Raw genomic sequence first — 21275 nt, forward strand, 5'->3', positions numbered from 1 at the left:
GGCCCTGGGTTCGGTCCCCAGCTCCGAAAAAAAAGAAAAAGAAAAAAAAAAGAATGCCCAGAGAAACATTTTAAAGGCAGAGAAGTAAGTAAAGACTTAAGCTTGATTCTATACCTTAGGCTCTAAGACTATGCTAATTAAAAATGTATTTTTATTTAACCGTAATTAGGTATCAGTTACATTAGATCCCTGAAAAAAATATATATCAAATTTTAAGTTTTTAAAATGTTAAAATAAATTATTGTAATTATAAATAATAGTAATAACCAATCTGAAAATAAGATTTTACTAAAAGTCGCCTTTTAAAATTGTACTGAAAACACACAATGCCTAAGTCTAGAATCTAACAAAGTACGTTGAACATTTATATATAAAAAGTAAAAAACACTGGGGAAAAAAATCATACAATACACAAATTATTGGAGAGAGATGGCTAATGGCTATACTTCATGCACACATACCAACACACACACACACACACACACACACACACAGAGGCTCAATTAATATTCAACAAAGGTACAACAGGGAGGGGCAACTTTCCACCACAGTAGACAACTAGACATTCCTATTCAGAAAAGAACGTCTAAGTCTTGAAACAAGTATCACAGCTGACTCAAAACCAAACCATACCAAACTTAAATGTAAAACCTGGAACTTGTTAGAGGATGGTTTTGCTCACTGTGTATTCAGATTCTGACTTCCGTACCCCGAGATCTGGGTGCAGTCTGGATTTTGTTATTGTCAAGCATTTCTTGATTCAGTATTTTTTCCCTGCTTAGTCAATAAAGAGCTGATCCAGCCATTAGCTGGGCGGGAGAGGAGAAGGCAGGACTTCTGCATCCAAAAAGAGAAAGAGAGGGGCTCAGGTGAGAGAGAAGTCACCACGAATAACTTGCCATGAGGCATTGGCAATGAGCAGGTCGCCAGGGGAGTCTCCAGGGGCGTCACCACCACGAGGACAGGGATAGAGCAGGGGCAGCCAGGGAGGGCAAGACTAAGTGGGAAAGTAATGGGGCACGTGGCTGGATAGTAAATTAAATTAGGTTCAGAGTAGATGAGCATCTGCCCAGCTGTGGTGCAGGAAGCTCATTCATAAATATACCAGGTCTCCATCATTCATTTGGGAGAAAAAAAAGGGGCAATAGAAAAGCTCCCCAAACTATATTTATAGGAACTGTAAAACATATTTAAGAAATCCTAAGAAACTCACGTCATGTAAATTAGACACCCTGGCGTCAGCACTGAAAGCACAATACATTTTTAAGATTAATTCGACTTGATCAAAAATTAAAGTCTCCTGCTCTCTACGAAACAGACATTGTGAAGAGGATTTTAGAAGCCATCAGTTCTAGGCAAGCCAGGTTTGTGTGCCCCCAGCCAGGTGCTCTGTCTTCTGACCTGCCGAGATGTGAGGCCTCACTTCACTGCGGCCACAGTTACACAGCTACACGAGAACTCGGCCATGCCCTCCATTAGAACAGACTGTACCTTCTCAGACCAGGAGCCAAAGTAAACCCTTCCTTCTTTAAGATGATTTTTTTTCCAGGTATTTTACCACAGTAAGAAAACTACTTAAGTACTAATGATTTATTTTCCAAAGTCTCTGGTTAATTTTCAGGACATTGACTTTTATCAGCATCATCTGCTTATTTATAGAAAAACCAAACCCATGAAGGTGGGACTTCTACATCCAGAAAGGGAAAGGGCTCAGGGGAAAGAGAAGAAGACGAAATATAGGGAAATTACAGCATCTTTAAGTGTCTCTGATGGGTTCTACTCATTTCAAAGATGCCAAGGTGCTAAAAATTGGAGGCTTATACACAATTGGGTGAACAAAGCAAAAACATTAGTTTTATCTCGTTTGAAACACGGATACAAAAACCCAAGATAAAATACCACACAGTCAGAAACAACATACTCGAAAAACAAACAAACAAACAAAAAACAGCAACAAACCTACATCTTAACCAAGCATCTGTCTTGGAACAAGGATTAACTGACATTTAAAACTCATGAACACTTAACTGTAAAAACCAGCATTTCATCTCAAAATCATGTGTAACTCTGACAACACGGTTCGGAAGGATCTTTATATTTTAGTTGTACTCATGATGAAGGAACGAGAATGCAACTCTGCGAACAAAACACTTGGACACTGAAACAATTCTACTGAACAGCTTCTATCTCCACCTCCATCCCCTCCCCCTCCCTCCCTCCCCTCCCCCTCCCTCCCTTCTCTCCCTCCATTCCTTCTTTTTACCTAGCCAGAGTTGGTTTGCTAACTCTGAAGAATTATTGCTAATACACAAATCGAAGAAACAACGACATCATGGAAAAAAATCCAACCAGGATTGAGCCCCATCTTTTGGCTGCTCTCAGAATCATCCAGGGAGCTTTAAAGGAAAACGAAACAAAAACAAAAACAAACAAACAAACAAAAAGACAAACGAACATCAGAGAGTCCCTGAACCCACTGAGCCAGCTGGACTGGAAGGAAAACAGACAGCTCTGGAACCCTGCTGTAAGGAACAGACATCACCACAACCTTCCCTAGGAGATTTTCCAGAGTTGTTAAAAAAAATTTTCACCATGAAAAAAATATATAAAATAAAACATTAAAGCGTTCCACAATAATACGTGACTTGTCACCTTAAACTCTGCGAGAACAGATTGCTCTGGATGCTGAAGCTGAGGTCAAAGGCAGCCTCCACTGGGGTCAAGAATTAGAGACTCATTTCTTGAACAAACAGGCAAGGATAGAAGAAGTTAACAGGCAAAGAGACACATACGTGGAGAATGTTCCAGAAGAGGATGAGCTAGAGAGATGTGGAAGTATTCACTAGGTGAAGGCTGTTGTGGGACAGAAGGGTGAGTGTGTGGACTTAGAAACAGGGGAGTGAGGGTGGGGGTGCGCTTCTGAATTTCTAGGTGAGATTATTCCGACGGACCAGAACTGGCAGAGGTTTCTGAAGAGGGGGTGGCATGGTCGACTGCGCTTTAAGATTCACAAAGCAGAGGGTGGAGAGGAGGCTCAGGCATTAATCAGGCTCTTCCTGATTTCAATCCCAGCACACACTTAGTGGCTAACAACCATCTCCAACTCCAGTTCTGGGAGTCTGGTGCCCTCTTCTGGCCTCCTTGGGTACTGCATGCATTCGATATACAGACACATGCAGACGAAAGACCCATACCCATAAAATCTAATAACGATTTAAAAGAAAAATAAAAATGAAAAGGACGACTTTTAAGGATTCTACGGCTCCAACTGGAATGGATAATAGGGCCAGTTTGTACCCATTCTTCTGGTTTAGGAGAGGACATTGACGTCCCACCCTGTCACTGTCATTTTTCAGCACAGATGAGAGATAGTGTGGGTGATTCAGTTCCACCACGGTGCTCCTTACGCCTCCTTGCTCATGCAAGGTCAGGCGCGTACGTCTCCATTACTCCAGTGCCCTGCAGTTTAGACCGAGGAGATAAGCGACAATGAGCAAAGCACAGAAGAGAGCCAGAGCCCCAGAAACCAGCAGACTTCTATGGGACCTGTGAGCCTGCTGAGGCCATAGAGTTCCCTCTCGTTATTTTTGACTCAGCATAAAATTGAATTCATTCCTGGAATAGTCTCGGCAGAAAGAAAACAAGCCCGGAAATGAAAATCATTCACAAAATAAATCTCAGGAGAAGCAGACATGCACGGTTGGGAGAACGCCACAGGGTCAAATTACCAGCGTTCCCTGACGATGATGAGAAGTAATGTATAAGGCCCTGGCTTAACATTCGATCTGAGGGCCCAGGGCCGGGGGAAAAATCAAGCTGCAGATCTGAAAGAAAGGGAAATCCTCTCCTCATCCCCTTTCCTTTGTCCTAGGGGCTTTGGGTCTCCAGAGGGCTCTGTACTCAAGACCCAAGAGGGAGGAGCAGAGCTGGGGTGGGCAGAATGGGAGGGAGGGCACAGACCTACCAGGAGTGGGGGATGGGACAACACTGGGAAATCTGAGAAGCTGGATCTACACAAAAATTCCCAGAGCTCCCTAGTGGGGTTCCCATTGTGAGCATTCACCCTCAGACACCCAGGGACAGTGAGCAGGAGGGCGTTGAAAGGATGACCTCAGGGAGGATCTGAAAAGTCAGCCTCCCTCAGTCCCTGAGCTTCCAGCAGCAATTCCTGCTGACCCCGCCTGTGTCCCAGCCCCACTAGGCTGGCCATCATGCCACACTGCTCAAGCGTCTGGCATCTGAGGTGCTGGTACCAAGGCAGAAGGGATGACCTCCTGACCTACTGAGCACATGCGCATAAGAGCTCCGATTAACTCACCCTGTCAGCTTTACCTGGGGGAAGAGGTTGGCAGCTAAAATTCATATCAGAATGAGAGCTCCCTGCAAAATGGGAGACATGGGAAAGATGTGACACAGGCAGGCTGCTGCCTGGCACCTCATCACTCAGGTGGGACAGGAGGCTGAGAGGGCAAAGGGAAAGGAAAAGTCACATGACGCTGGGGCTCACAGCAGGGACATTGCTCTGTCCTCAGACTGGAGGACTGCTGGATGATTTCTTGGTTCTGAGCCCCCATGACAGCCAATTGATCCTACTGGGAGTCAAGCATCCATGTGTGTAAGTCTTCCGTGCAAATGGCCCCTCCTCCTGCCCTCTGTGCATACCCCTTGTTGGCCAGAGGTGGAGGCGGTGTTACACACACACACACACACACACACACACACACACACTAACAATTCATGAAAAAAGAGGTCATGAATATGGAGAGAAAAGCGGAGAATATTTAGGGGGAGGAGAGAGAAAGGGGAAATGTAATTATAATCTCAAAACATTTTAATTGCTCTATATTGAACAGACATCTTTTGTTGGAAAATGTTCCTTTATACAGTGTTGTTCTCTAAATTTCACTAGCTGTGCAGAAAGGACAGGATGGGAGGGGTTTTGCTGTTGTCTGTTTGTCAGGGTGGTTTGTCTTGTTTTAGCAAGGTCTCTCTATGTAGTTCTGGCTATCCTAAAACTTTCTATGTTGACCAGGCTGGCCTCTGCACCGACAGGGATCCTCCTGCTTCTGCCTCCTGAGTGCTGAGATTAGAAGCATGTGTTACTACGCCTGGCCAACAGGAGGCTTTTAGGAACGAGTAATCTGTGTGCACTGCAAAACGATTTTTCTCAGGAGACTAAATGAGACCCCTACGTGGACAGAGATGCTTCATCCTCAAACCCCACTACGTGAAACAACAAAGCACCTAGGTGCATTTCACAAGGGAAAAAAATGGGACTAAATAAGGATGTGTAGCCATTCATTAATCCTATACTTTGAAGGAAAAAAAATTGAGGGGTGTTTCTTGAGAGTGAGTATTCCTTGGTATTCCCAGAGAATGCGATAAAGAGACCTTACCAGTCAGGACCAACACACTTCCTCCACCAAGTACCTTGCAAAAGCCTGTGACCTGTGACCTGTGACCTGTGACTCTACATACCCAGAGCCAGACAAGCCTTCTTTGAAAACTCCTCCGTGCTCTACAGTGACTGCAGCTGTCTGTCTACTGTGTTCCAGGTAAGCCTACCTGGTTTTACTAGTTGTATCAGCAATATCCCAAGGTCCTGATTGCATACATGTTCTCTGAGATCTAGCACCTAGGAAACAGTTTCAGGATCAAGGGGTCAGCAAATCACACACACACACACACGCGCGCGCGCGCGCGCGCGCGCGCGCGCACACGACTTAAGAGTGGCTAGTACAAACCTGTGGCACAGAAGGGTAGTTCTCCAAGCTCATGCCTAGTGCTGTATGATCCCTTCATCGAAGGCTCCCATGCAAGTCCCCAGAGTACATCCATTCTCCCACTCAGAACCAAATGTTCAAGAAGGTTCTTTCTAACCTTAGCTCAGGTCCTTGGACCCTGAGGGTGGGAACACTGGAACGAGTTCACTCTGGACCCAGGCAGAACCATTTGACTAATCTAGGGCAGCAAAAGTCAAGGCATCACCCTCCACAGTTCTTTCTGGGCCGGAACAGAGAAGGCTAAGAAAACAGGGAAGACAGTGGAAAACAGTTGCAAAGGTAAAGAATTTGACAGACAAAAAAAAAAAGGGGTAGCTGAGGGGAACGAAAGGTTTTAGGAACACTGGTTACAGGAACGCCACACTTCCCCGCCCCCACCCCCGCTCCTGAGACTGGTGTGTGGATACCTGAAGCTTTAGAGTAGAGTTGTGCATTTTAACAACAAGCAAAGATTCTTCCAAGGCAAGGAAGGGCATCACATCACTGGGAGGAGGAACTAGCTCTCAAGCCGGCTTTGGAGAGCTGAGGTAGGAGGGGCTTCGGGAGAAGGGGAAATTCACCTACCCCATTCTTTGCATTTGAGCAAAGGGATGGTGAGCCAGCTCCCTAAGCTCTAGCATCCATGTCCACTGCCCAGGTGCACCCTCACCCCCACCCAGCTCCCGGAAAGCACAATAGCTAATTGTATTCCCTTCAGACCCACGGGGTGGGGACTTTCTCTTTATGATACAGCAAAATATTTCCACCTCAATTTTATTTAAAAGAAAAAGAAAAAGAAAAAGAAAAAGTCCAAACATTCTCCCCAACATATCTTCCCATCTGCAGTACCAGTCTTGGAAATTTAGTTTTTTGGGTTTTGAAGAGTTTCAGATCCCTAAGATACAGAGAGGAGCACACTATCTAAGCCACTCCTGGAGATCAGTCTATCCCAAACTTCCCTACAGCAGACATCTCTAACAAAATCCCTCAGAAGGCGCCCTGGCTAACCCGAAGGAAGGCGAAGCACCGCGGGCTCCGTGTGGTGCAAGAGCGCGAACCCTCCACGTCCCAGCATCACACTGGTGGGTGGAGGTGGAAGGAGGGGAACCCGGTCGTCATCAGGCCTTCTGCAAAGGCCCGGCTGGGAGAGGAGTTATCCTTTTGAAGCTAGTGTCCCCCTCAGAGCCCAGCCCTCGCCGCTCCTAGTAGCTGCTCCTACCGGGAACCCGGTGACCGCGGCAGGACAAAAGCGCGGGCAGGCTCACTCACCCGCGCGGCGACGCACAGCTGCAAACGTCGGGCTCCGCGGCGGGTCGGACGGGCTCCTCCGGGGCTGGACGGGCTGCAAGCACCGAGGTGGCGACTCTGCGCGGCGGCGAGCAGCGGGCTGACAGAGCGGACGGAGCCGGCAGGGAGCAGCGCGGCTATCTGGACTGGGAAAACTCAGGGCGCAGCTACTTCCACGCGCTTATTTGCATGTCATTTGCATGGAGCTCCAGGAATGGACCTGCCACAGCCGCCACGCCCACTCCTGCTGTGCCTGGGACTCCGGCGTCCGACCTGATCCAGACTGCTGCTACCCTGACTGCCCCAGGTCCTTCCCAGCCTGCACCACATAGCCCTGGCGCCCCTGGTTTTTGAATTTTACTTTTGCATCTCTTAGAATAACTCTGACTACTACAGGCAAAAGAGCATCACTCATTGGAAAATTAAGTTTCTTTCTCACTGATACAGCTGTTAACAGTACCAGACCAGTCAACACGCGCGCGCGCACACACACACACACACACACACACACGCACACGCACACGCACACAGAATGTATACTGAAACATTTTTATAAAGTTTCTTGAAAGACTTAACTTTCAAAATTACGTTACATGCAATTTCCTTTCTATTAAGAAAAAAAAACAAATTACGTAGGCAGTATAGCACAGCCATTTAAAATTTGAATTCTGGAGTCGACTTTATTGGCTTCTAGCTACAAACTTTTGGACAAGTTACTTAACATTCACTAATTAGATTCTCCTACCATGGGGAATGCCAACGGTGCTGAAAATGCAATTGCTAGTAAATCTGAAATGTGCACGCTTGAACTGAAACCACTTACTGAGAGGCGTCTGAGAGGCGTCTAGACCTTTAGAAGGACAAGAAGGAGCAGAGATAGAAGAAGGCAGAGAGGACAGTGAGAAAAAAATAACTGCAGGCTGAACCCAGGATATCCCAGCCTGGTTATCTCAGGGTAACCAGACCCTATCCTAGAACAGTTTTTGGATCTACTTTTCTCCAAAGAAAATCCAACCAACCTTGTTGTTCCTTGAAACATCTTCTTTCTGGGTTCTGTCATGAGAAAGTCCCAGAGGGAGAGAACTGCATTTTAGATCTGGTTCTAATAGAGCTGGCCCTGTAGGCTGATAAGGTCGATCTGGCTCTGTTAGAGCTGTCCCCGTAGGCTGGTAAGGTCCTGGTTACCCTGGTCTTTGATTTTCTAATCTGTAAAATGATGTCAGGTGAGCTAAAGTTTCAGAACTGGGAGCGTCTCAGTGCGATGGTTTTCCAGCCATCTCTCAGTTCTGAACCGTTGGTCCACAGTTTCTCTGACATTTTCCCTTTGCTTGGAGGACAATTCTCACAACAATTTAGGAAATGCCTTCAAAGTCCTCTTAAAAGCTGTTTTGGGGTTTGCTTTACATTTTGCTTAAACTTAATATGAAATATTTCCTACTTTCCTTTGGGGTTGTTTAGTTTTGGTTTGGCTTGGTTCTTTTGCTTGTAGAGAATTTCAAAGACAAACACAGACTGAATTATGAAGGGACCATCCTTCAACCACCACCCAGATCAAGAAAAGCAGCTCTGATAGCACACGCCTTTGTAATCCTGGCCCCTGAGTGGCTGAGGTAGGACCCTGACCTACATAGTGAAACACAAATCCTGTGGATCTGGAGTTACCACATCTGGAGCCCGATGTGGATACTGGGGACACTACTCCAGTACTCTGCAAGAGTAGACTGCACTTTAACCTCAGAGCCATCTCTCCAGCCCTTGTTAGTTTCTTAATCAGCTTTTTCTTCCAAGGCTGCACCGTGCCCATTTCTTTAACTCGGTGTGTCTTTAGCTTTTCCTTACAATTAATCTTTTGAACTTGAGGCCTCCAGAGTTTCCCAGAGTAGGAACTGCATATTCAACGTGATCTAGGCATGATGCTAATTGTACACTGGCAGCTGATCCAGACTTCATCAGACTGAAGTTTGATACCTTCTGGTAAGATTGTAGGTGGTGATGTGTCTTTTCGTGAAAAGACATCTGGATTTTGCTTGCATGCTTGTATGTGGTGGTGGTAGTACAGTGTGATGTGCATGTACATGTGTGTGTGTGCAGGTACACGTGTATGCATGGAACCCAAAGGCTGACAATGGGCATATTTTCCTAACACTTTCCATCGGTTTTTGTTCTCTCTCTCTCTCTCTCTCTCTCTCTCTCTCTCTCTCTCTCTCTTTCAAGATAGAATTCTCTGTGTAGCCCTGGCTGTCCTGGAACTACTCTGTGGACCAGGCTGGCCTTCAACTCAGACACCAGGCTGCCTCTGAGGATTGGGAGGCATGTGCCACCACCACTTGGAGATCCACCACATTTTGGGACCTTACTGATCCCAGAGCTTTTGGATTCAGCTCTACTGGCTAGCCAGCAAGCCCCTGGAACCCTCCTGTCTTTGTGTGCCAGGAATGAGTTTTCAGGTGAGTACTGTCATGAAACACCATGACCAAAAAGCAAATTGGGGGGTTTATTTGGCTTACACTTTCCATTCATAATCCATCGTTGGAGGAAATCTGGACAGGAACTCAAGCAGGACTGGAACCTGGAGGCAGGAGTTGATGCAGAGGCCATGGAGGGATGCTGCTTACTGGCTTGCTCTTCGTGGCTTCACCAGCCCCGGGATGGCACCACCCACAATGGGCTGCCCCTCCCCCACTGATCACTAGTTGAGGAAATGCCTTACAGCTGATTAGTTGTAAGGACCTCGTGGAGGCATTTCCTCAACCCAGGACCCTTTCTCCACGATGACTCTAGCTTGTGTCAGGTTGACACACACACACAAACAGCCAATACAGTACTTGGGATCTAAACTTGGGTCTTTGTGTTTCCACAGCAAATGTTTTGCCAGCTGAGCCATCTTCCTCGCCCTGGCTTTTGTTTCTTCTTCAGGTTTAGCAGTGAACACTCAATTCCTACACTCATTAATCGTTTGAGGGTTGCAATAATAACTTTCTTTTTATTTATTAGACAAATACTCTTATGAAGAAATACCTCTTAGCTACTTGATTGCCTACCCTGAGGTAAACTTATACAAAAAGAGGTGGATAAATAGTTTTTCCTTTATTTGCTGATAGATACAACAAGCTGGCTGTTGTCCTTACAAGGCTATGCACTGGGCTTTGTTTCTCTTTTCTTTCTTTAAGGCAATGTCTCAATACATAGTCTCAAACCTGGCAGGTGATCCTCCTGCCTCAGATTCCCATCTACTAGAATTACAGATGTTTGCCACCCCCCACTGAGCCAGGGCTCAGTTACTTTTTAATATCATTATGTATTCCTAAGTGTAAGTATACTTAATGATTTAATACATTCAATCTACCGTACTGCTAAAGCTCACATTGTCCCGTTTGGGGCCATAAGGAGGAAGTCTCTCACACGAGTCTGAAGCCCTTTCGATGAGGTTTGCTACCTTCAAGACTTTCCAATTACAAGAGTCTAAGGAAGGGTCGGGGGTAACAAAGTGAGAACTGGCATTGGAACTCTTACGGTTCCAGAGGGATAGAACCCATCACGATGCAGAGATATGGCACTGAGCTGCAGGCATGGCGGCAGAAGCAGGAAGCTGAGAGGTCACAGCTCAACCGTGAGCACGAGGCAGAGAGAGCATGCGCAGAGAGAGCATGCTAGAATTAGGATACAGCTCTACACTGCAAAGCCTACCCCCAGTAACACACTTCCTCCAACAAGGCTGAATCGCCTAAACCTCCCCACACAGCACCACAAACTGAGATCCAAGTGTTCAGATGCCTGAGACTTACAGGGAAAGTCTTATTCAAATCATCCCAACCCTCTCCCTGGCCGCCATATAGTAAGGCAAAATGCATTTAGTTCAATTTCCAAAGTCCCTGTCATGGTCATGGCTTGAATATGCTTGGCCCAGAAGTGCCACTATTTGGAGGTGTGGCCTTGTTGGAGTAGGTGTGTCACTGTAGGCTTGGGCTTAAGACCCTCCCCCTAGCTGCCTGTCTTCTACTAGCATCCTCCAGATGAAGACGAAGAACTCTAAGCTCTGCCTGCACCATGCCTGCCTGGATGCTGCCACGCTCCCACCTTGATGATAGTGGACTGAACCACTGAACTTGTAAGCCAGCCCCAATTAAATGTTGTCCTTATAAGACTTGTCTTGGTCATGGTGTCTGTTCACGGCAGCAAAACCCTAAGGTTTGAATGAGAGTGGCCCTCATAGGCTCATATGTTTGAATACTTAGTCATCAGGGAGTGGTACCCTTGGGAAAGATTAGGAGGTGTGGCTTTATTGGAGTAGGTGTGGCCTTGTTGGGGGAAGTGCGTTGCTAGGGGTGGACTTTGAGGTTTTCAAAGCCCCAAGTCAGGCCTAGTGGCTCTCTCTTCCTGCTGCCTGGGGATCTGCATGTAGAACTCTCAGCCACGTCTCCAGCACCATGTCTGCCCGTGTGCAGCCATCCTTCCTGCCATAATGATAATGGACCAAACCTCTGAAACTGTAAGCCAGCCCCAGTTAAATGCTTCATTTTATAGGAGTTCATGGTCCTGGTGTCTCTCCATAGCGATAGAACACAGACTGAGACAGCTTTCATGGTCTTTCACACTTCCAACACTGCTTGAAATTCCAATGTGTCTTCTGAGGCTCAGAGCAAGCTCCTTAATTGTAATCCCCTATAAAATAAAAAAGTTACATACTTCTCACATACAATGACATAGAATATTCATTATCACTCCAAAGGGGAAAGAGGTCAGGGAATTGTGAGGAATCAATTGATTCCTACATCAATGCAAGACCAAAACTCAGCTGGGCAAATTCCATCTCCTGAAGTCCCACTTCGCTGCCTCCTACATACACTTCTTTCATGATCTGATTCCAGTCCCTGTGTGGAATACTTCTTTGCAGGTCTGGCATCTTCAACCTCTTGAAGTCTCCACTGTGGCCAATTCAAGCTTCACTTTCATAGTTTTACACACTGGACTCTTAGGGTCTTCATCCAGGACTTCCCCGCCGTGTGCTGCTTGACCTTAGCGCTCTCTGGAACAGCAAGGAAGAATCTACAACCCTTTTATGCCTCTAAATCCAGTACCACACGAGTGGCACTCTGGAGTCTGGCTGCTGCCTTGCAGAAGTTTGTTTTCAGAAAGTGAGGTCATGTGAATAAGAATGTCTCCTGCAGGACCCTATACTTAAATGCTTAGTCATCAGAGAACGGTACTACTTGAGAAGGATTGGGAGAATGTCGTAGTTTGAGTTTTACCACTGAGAAGAGACACCATGACCCAGGCAACTCTTCTTATAAGGACAGCATTTAACTGGGGCTGGCTTACAAGTTCAGTGGTTCAGTCCATTATCATCAAGGTGGGAGCATGGCAGCATCTAAGCAGGTATGGTGCAGGCAGAGCTTAGAGCTCTGCATCTTCATCTGGAGGATGTTAGTGGAAGACTGGCATCCAGGCAGCTAGAACGAGGGTCTTAAAGTTCATGCCACAGTGACACACCTACTCTAACAAGGCCACACCTCCCAATAGTGTTATTCCCTGTGCCAATCATATACAAACCATCACAGAGGGAGTGTGGCACTGAGGGTGGGCTTTTGTAAGGGTTTGTGACTCACCAAAGAGTAATACCCCAGACTCAAATAGTTTGCAGAAATAAAAAGTGTTTTATTCTGCAGTAGTCCAGTGTGCAGGGATCTACCATTTAACAAGATGGAGACGTCCAGGGAAGTTCGAAGGCCCAATTTAAAACACATTAGGGGAATTCCAGGGAGGAGTGGGTGACCTTTACCTTAATTGGTTGGCTCTATCTGTAGGGATATTCCAGAACCATTGCTGGGGCTCAAGGGGCTAGAAACTGTTGCTTGGGAAGCCTGGAAACTGTTGTTGACTCATTGCTCTTACCTCAGGCCTGCTAACTGGGCAGTTTTTGATAGAAGAGCAGTTTCTGATTGGCTCCTGAGGTTTTTCCAATAGCTGACTTTCCTGGACTTGCCCAGTTCTGGGAAGCAGAGATCTAGGCCTAGTCTCCTGAACTGCCAGTTAGAAGCCAGTCATGGAGTCAGCCTGTCTCCTTCCCCTCTTCAGTAATGAGCCATTTTGAATCCTTGAGATGTTTCAATGGGCTGCTATCATTGTTTTAGAATCATCAATTGAATCATCAATATCCATTCCTAAACAAAACTGTCTAAAACATCAATTGTGCAGGGACTGCAAGTCAAGGCCAGCATCAGTAGGATAAGATGACCGGTCAGGGCAGAAACAAGGGTGGTAATCAAAGGATACCAGTTGAAGAGGGATTCATAACAACCCAGAGACTGTTCTCTTTCTAGTCTTCTGTATTGTAGTCTCTTTCTGACTCAGGCCATGGATTCCTTGGCCACCCCTGAGTGGTCAAGCATTCCTCACCTAAGGCTGCACAGAATCCTCCCTGCTGGAGGACCAGCGAGTCTAAGTCTCTTTTGTTCTGTAAGACTACTTCTTCCAGGGAGGATAGGGAATCCTGCAGGGCCATGATGAGTTTTTCCATCTCTTGTATATCTGCATCTACAGCCACCAATAGGACCTTGTAATTTTGATCTTAGAGTATTAGGGCTGAGACCCCTACACTAGCAGTTCCAGCCAGCCCTATGCCAAGGAACATGAACCCAGGTATAACAAAGCCATAACAAAGGCATATCTGCTGTCAGTGTAGATGTTAGCTACGACTCCCTTTGCCAGTTTTAAAGCCTGGGTTTAAAGCCTTTAGTTCAGCTTTCTGGGAGGAAGTTCCCATGAGTAAAACAGTTGCCCAAATAATGGAGTCCAACCCCGCTACCGCTGCCCCCTGTATACCTGATTCCATTCTGGATGAAGCTGCTTCCATCGATGAAGTAGATATGTTCCTCATTTGGTCAGGGTATGTCAGTCATTGGGTATTGCCTGACTCGGGCTGGGATAACCCCAGCCTTTAATTGGATTAAAACTAGGGCCTGGTGATGGGTGAGTCCCATTGGACTCTTTTCTGCCCAGACTTGGCTTGGAGACTTCTACCAGAAACCTCTGGAGTAACAGGCTTGGAGACGGGGCTGGTTGAGGGAACAGTTTGTATTCCTCTTCTAGGCCAAGGTCAGAACATGGATGGGGCCATTCTCATCCAGCACTTCCACTCCTTCTGGGTCTAAATGGATTTGGGCTCCCATTTTGGTGAGGAGGTCTCTTCCCAGTAGGGGGCATGAACATCCAAGGATGGCCATAAATGAGTGAGTTACCCTTCCCTCTCCCAAGTCCACCTTCCTTCGGGTAGTCCATGGATAGGGCTTGGTGCCAGTTGTCTCTTGTACTCATGGTTTTCGATTTGACAATGGCCCCAGCGGCTGTTTCAAAACAGAATGCTATGCCTCTGTGTCCACCAGGAAGTTGATGGACTTCTCCTCTACCTTTAGGGTTATCCAGGGCTCGTGGAGGGGGGTTGAGCCCAAACACCCTTAGCTATCCAGCTCTTCCAATTCCAGAACCTTTGGGCCCTCTCTCTGATTCTTCTTAAGGCACCCATTCTTTCAGTGACCTTTCCCCTTGCATTAAGCAAATTGGTCCCTCTCTAATGGAGGATGAGTTTTTCCTTCAGTGGGGGCTGGCTTACCTTTACCCCTTCCACAAGCTAGGTTTTTCAGCGCTCTCTCTCTCTCTCTCTCTCATTAGGATGGCTATGGCTTCTGTCAGCAAGTAGCACTTTCACCAGTCCCCTGGTCTGTCAACCCTCGGGGTGGGGGTGGTCTCCTGGTTGTTTACCCCATTGTTGAAAACCTCAATTATGTCTACTAACTCAGTTACTTACCTGCAAAGCCATCCTGGCTCTGATGCTTCTGATGGATATGAGAGGCAACTAGGGGTAACTAGGTTAACAAAAGCCATGTTTACAGCTGACTGGTACTCTCTGGCTTCTGGGTTCTATAGGCTTGAAACAGTCTTTCTAGACATTTTCCAGGGTTCTCATTCTTTCCCTATATCACCTGAATTACCTTAGATAAATTTGTGGGCCGTCTGGCAGCCTGTCAGAGGTCCCCCCATCAGAATCTGGTGGTAGACCTGGAGCTTCTCCCTACCTTTAGCAGTGTAAACATCCCAGTCAGGTCAAGTCAAAGGAAAGGCTGCATCTATATCAACCTGGACTTGGGTGGGCAGCCTATTTGCTCCCTGAACCAATTTCCCGGTGGCTCCCATGATCCTTAGTCTCTCTCCTCTGTCAGGAAGAGGACCTGGAGCAGTTCCTGACAGTCATTGCAGGTAGGTGGGTAAGTCAATGTGATTGAATCTAGAAGACCTGTGAGAGCTGATGGTCTTTCTGAAAACGGGGGGGAGGGGGGGATTGGGAGAGGTGTCTGCAATTTCCAATTTTATAAAGCTCAGTACTGCAAATGACACATATGTCATGAACGGTCTCCCCTGAGCATCTCGGGGTCCAGCAACCCAGAGGGGTAAGGCCATAGTAAAGTTGGTCCTCTAGGTGGTATGGGCCAAGTGTGAGGTAGACTCTGAGTGGACTCAGAAGACTTAGGGGAGTCAGAGGAGTCCAGGGAGTCAGGGTCTGCCCCTCCCTCTGCTTGTGCTGGCGGGGCAGGGACAGGAACATAAGGAGGGGGACAGAGATACTCCTTGGGAACAGAAGGGTGGAGCAAGCCAGGGGGCCAAAGCCTTCTTTAGAGGAAGAAGGGTGGGGATTGTGAGGCCAGTAACAAAAAAGGTCTCCTCCAAACAGGGGGCTTCTTAACCAGATATTGTCACATGGTGATATGTGGCACTTGGTCTGGGTGGTCTCTGGCCTCATAAACTAAACCTTCACCCTGTAAATGGTGGGGAGATGAAAAATTCCCTTCTCAGGTCATCCTACTTTATAAGTGGGTCATTGTTTCCTGCAAAAGATGATTAGTTAGGGATGAACAGCCCAACCTGAGTCTCCTACAACTCGGTGGAAGTCCTTAAAATGGTTCAGGACCGAGCCCAGTGGGAGTTCTGTGCCTGTCCCATCTTAGGAATCAAAGAAAAGTTTGTACAAGAGGACAAAAGCACAAACAGAACGCACACAGACACAGAAGAACGCTCCAAATGAAAAGGCTGTCTCAGACGGTCTTCCTCCCTGCACATGGGAGAGCCGGTTCAGACATCAGATGAGAACTAGCAAATTCTCCTGGATCTGGTGACAAAATATGAATACACTTCGTCCCTCTCGGCCTCCAGATTAAACCTGAAACAGAAACACAGAGAGCGACAAGACAAAAGACCAGGCACCCAGACTTACCAATCAGATAAACACTCCAATATTGCGGGGGTGGGGGGGTTGTCCGGCAAATCCTGGTTGAGTTTCCAAATGTGAGGGTCCATGGTGAAGAATGACACCCAGACTCAAAAAGTTTGCAAAGTAAAAAGTGTTTTAATCTGCAGAAGTCCAGCATACAGGGATCTACCATTTACCAAGATGGTGATGCCCAGGCCCAATTTAAAGCACATTAGGGGAATTCCAGGGTGGAGGAGGTGACCTTTAATTGGTTGGCTCTGTCTGTAGGGACATTCTAGAACCATTGCTGGGGTGCGAGGGAGTAGAAACTGTTACTGGGTGATAGGGCAGCTACTGATGGCAGGGCAGTTTCTGATTGGCTATCCATGGCTTGGGGTTTTTCCCATAATTGACTTTCCTGGACTTGCCCAGTTTTGGGAAACAGATCTAGGCCTAGTCTCCTGAACTGCCAGTTAGAAGCCTGTCATGGGATCAGCCTGTCTCACTCCTCTTATTTTGAGGTTTCAAAAGCTCCAAGTCAGGCCCATTGTCTCTCTCCTCCTGCTGACTACAGATCTGGATGTGGAACTCTCAGCTCCTCCCACACCATGTCTGCCTATGTGCAGCCGTGCTCCCCACCATGATGATAATGGTCTAACCCTACAAAACCGTCAGCAAACCTGTATTAAATGCTTTCTTTTGTAATAATTGCCATTGTCACGGTGTCTTTTCACAGCAACAAAGCAGTAAGACCAAAGGTGATGGTGATTAGCTAGGAGAGTGGCAGGGTTGGGGAATCTGTGGGTCATATAAGACATAGTGGGGCACCTTCTGTGTAAAACCTCCCATTTGCTAAGTTCTCTAAGCTCCATTGCCACAGGATGAGAATCCATTACCAAATGGCACATCTAAGAAATGAACAAAATAGGAAGTGGGGTAGAGGATAAAGCACCTATCCAGCCGCCAGGTCGGAGGGAGGCTAAGTGTCTCATCCCTGTGGCTCATCAGTTGCCCGTTGGACAGCAAAGTCCTCAGTGCTAACACTTGCCTTAGCTGTCCTGCAAGTGGTGCCAGCCTTCCAACCTGGCTGTGTGCCGTTAGTCTCAACGCTGTAATCCACGTGCGCACTACCTGACAGAATGGCTTCCTCAGCACACACCGGTCCAAGTCTGTAACATCTGCAGCAGATGAAATACCTGATCTGCTCTCTGGGCTCTTCAGTAGCTGCTCTTTACTCCTCCTCCAGCTAGAAGTTTCTCCTCATAGGCTGAGAATGTGTCGATAATCAGGACTCAATAGCCTTTGGGGGGCACCAATAGTCCTGTCTGTCACCTGACCATGTCCCATTCACGGTCTGATTTAGACATCCCTGCTTCATTTCCAGTAACGTGTGTCAGATACTGGTGTGTGTGTGTGTGTGTATGTGTGTGTGTATGTGTGTGTATGTGTGTGTATGTGTGTGTATGTGTGTGTATGTGTGTGTGTATGTGTGTGTGTATGTGTGTATGTGTGTATGTGTATGTGGTGTATGTGTGTGTATGTGTGTATGTGTGTGTATGTGTGTGTATGTGTGTATGTGTGTGTATGTGTATGTGGTGTATGTGTATGTGTGTGTATGTGTGTGTATGTGTGTGTATGTGTGTATGTGTTTATGTGTGTGTATGTGTGTGTATGTGTGTGTATGTGTGTATGTGTTTATGTGTGTGTATGTGTGTGTATGTGTGTGTGTATGTGTGTATGTGTGTGTATGTGTGTGTATGTGTGTGTATGTGTTTATGTGTGTATGTGTGTGTATGTGTATGTGTGTATGTGTGTGTGTGTATGTGTGTGTATGTGTGTGTATGTGTGTGTATGTGTGTATGTGTGTGTATGTGTATGTGTGTATGTGTGTGTATGTGTGTGTGTATGTGTGTATGTGTGTGTATGTGTGTATGTGTGTGTATGTGTGTATGTGTGTGTATGTGTGTATGTGTGTGTATGTGGTGTGTGTGTGTGTGTGTGTGTGTGTCCAAATTAGCTCCAACTGTTTGACAACATCTGGTTTCCATCCTAGTAATGAATAGACCCAGAGTGAGTGAACCAATACGTTATTATATTCCTTATCTGTGACATTACATTTTAATAAACATTAATTCCTACTAAACTGCTGTTCATTGTCGACTAAATTGAAACAAAACAAAACAAAACAAAACAAAAACAAGCAAACAAAAACCTAAAGGGGCTGACAAAGTTAGGGCATTTGTCATCAAGTCTGACAACCTGAGTTTGACCCTTGGAACCCACATAAAGTTGTCCTTTTACATCTAGGGTATACCGTGACATATAATCCCTGCTACACATCCTACACACATGCATATAAATTCAACCTGCCATGCAGTACATGGGCCACAGATGGCCACCAATGTAGCCCAGTGTGTAATCATCAACTTCAAAGACTGAGGGATTATTTTGGAGGGAGGTAGGAAGGGAGGGCAGCGTTTCCATGGTACTTGCTGGTGAGCTTTGCAGACAAGTCTTCTGTCATAAAGTCAAAAGTCGGTTACAGCACTTCCCAGGCTATCTGTGAAGATCTTTCTAAAAAGAGATTGCCCACAAGACTCTGAACTGAAAGGAACACTCACTCTCATTTTGGGCAGGACCTTTTAATCAGAAAAACAAAAAGCTGAGAATGTGATTTTCATTTTCCTTCCCAGCATTGGGAAACTCTTCTCTTGTCCCTGTAGTTGAAAAGTCCAGGCTCTATGGCTTTTGGACTTCAGGACTTAGTGCAGTGTCTCTCCCCATCCTCAGACTGAGAGGAAAAGCATTAAGCTCCCTGGTTCTGAGGCCTTCACACTACTTGCATCCCAGCGTCTCTAGCCTGTAGCTGGCCTGTCATTGAACCTCTTACTCTCCATGATTGGATGAGCCGATTATCCCAATAGATCCCCCTCTCACAGCTCTATTTCTATATTTTGTTATTTCTGTCCCTCTGGAGAAACCCAATATTGTGACAATAATACCCACCAACCAAACAATCTCATTTTTTTTTAAAAAAAATTATTCCACGTGTATGGGTGTTTTGCTTAGATGTGCATCACGTGCCTGTTTAGTATCCATGGGGGTCAAAGGAGAGTGTCCGACACCCTGGAATTAGTGTTAAAGTCAATCGTGAACTGCCATGTAGGGGCTACGTATTGGACCTGGCTTCATTGGAAGAGCAGTCAGTGTTCATAGCCACTAAGCCATCTCTCCATCCCTGACAGTGGAATTTTTAAGGGTAAAAAAAAATGAGTAAATCTACTGGGGGAAACTTGTGCTCCGAATTAGCTTAGCCCATTTTAGAATGGTTCCCTCCATGCCTATGTACCCACCAGAAAAGCCAACTAATTAAGTCAGCAGCCCTGACCTGAAGAGAAGTTTGACATTACGAGGTTAGCACAGATAGCGATGTTCCAGATTCCTCTTCTTCGCATAGGTCATCCAGGGCTCATCTCCCAGCATGACTAAACTTAAATGGCCTTAGAAAAGGGACCATCCAGCCTTTACTTTAGGAACACAAGAGACGGCTTCCAATGCACACACTCCATCGACTGGTGCTCTGCCTGTAAAGTTTTCCTAGGCTTATGTTGTCAGTCGTGACGGCAATAAAAACCTACTCAGAGTATCATAGTGACAGAGATTCTAAACGCTTATGAGTAAATTTTACCAAGTGATTTGAGATCTACACTGTCAAATAAGGACAAACATACTAAAGGTACAAGATGGGATCTTTAATAAACTGAAAGTCATATCACTTTCCTAAGAGGAAAGAATTCATATGAAATATAATTCTAGAAATTTTAATAAACAATTTTATTGCCGCTGCAATTAGAACTCTAGTAAGAGTTTTTCCTTGTAAGTAGATAAAATGATTCTCAACGTAAAATAAAGAATACCAAAGGGCAGCTATTAAAACTATTTACAAACCTAAGAAAAGGACTGAGGAGATGGCTGGGTAAGCAAAGCGCTTGACACACAAGCACGGGCACCTGCGTTTGGGTCCCAACAACCACTTAAATGTCAGATGGGCGTGGCCGCTGCCTCCTACGCTGGCACAAAAGATCCCTAACAGCTACACTAACGCTAGATCCAATGAGAGTCCTCGCCTCAGTAATAAGGCAGAGGCCAATCGAGGAAAGCAACAGCTGTGGAGATGATCTCTTGTGCACGGTGCGAAGCATCACCTGCCTCAGTGTTCCGTAAAAATCTCCACCTCCCCTTAGCTTGATAAAGAGCTGAGTGGGCTACAGCAAAGCAAGCGAGGAGAGGCGGGACTTCCGGGCAGAGATAGGAACTATGGGAAAGAGTCAGAGGTGAGAGATTGGTCAGCTGGATGAACAGGTGTCGGTACTGGGGAGACAGAATGAGCCACTTGGCTGGATGGAGTTAGGTGGTTGGTGTACTCAGATGAGCTAGTGAGAGACTGCCAAGCTAAAGCCAAGCTTTCATAATTATTAAAAAGTCTCCGTGTCATTCCTTGGGTGGCTGGTGGTAAGCCACCTTTGTCCTCTATATGACACGTGCACATGTGTGTACATTCACCTGTACACACGTGTGCCCCTCGATATGAGAACATTCATAGACACACAAACATACAAATACACAACTAAACATGTAAGAAGAAAGAGTGAATGTGTACTGAACTGTTAAAATACACTACAAAACTGAATTCAAACCAACATGGTATTAGTAAGAACACAAAATGTATTCATGGCACAGAGTAAACAACCGAGAGTTGTGTGGTTATTAGAAATGTTCGCCAGCCGAAGTGACAGTTGAATGGGAAAATGATAAATTATTCTGAAAACACTTTCAGATACAACTGGCTACCCATCTGAAAGGAAATAAAATAAAATAAAATTTAAAATCAAGCTCTTTCTCTTCTGGTCCCAGGTGCTGAGGGGGGAAGCGGGTTACGGTGCAGACATGGCCAAGTCCATGAACTACACCACACACAACCAGTC

At 46.2% G+C, this 21275-nt stretch overlaps 1 protein-coding gene across 1 annotated transcript in view; it reads right to left on the minus strand.

Annotated features, from left to right (window-relative positions):
* Mylk (myosin light chain kinase) overlaps positions 1 to 7192 on the minus strand; it is a 252871-nt gene extending 245679 nt beyond the window's left edge. The window contains exon 1 of the mRNA XM_087575816.1: positions 7032 to 7192. The gene's annotated coding sequence lies outside the window, so the exon portion shown is untranslated. The remainder of the gene's footprint in view (positions 1 to 7031) is intronic.
* Between the last annotated feature and the right edge of the window lie 14083 nt (positions 7193 to 21275).

Source organism: Rattus norvegicus, chromosome 11 (genome assembly GCF_021556685.1).
Source record: "Rattus norvegicus strain SHRSP/BbbUtx chromosome 11, alternate assembly SHRSP_T2T, whole genome shotgun sequence".
NCBI lineage: Eukaryota > Metazoa > Chordata > Mammalia > Rodentia > Muridae > Rattus > Rattus norvegicus.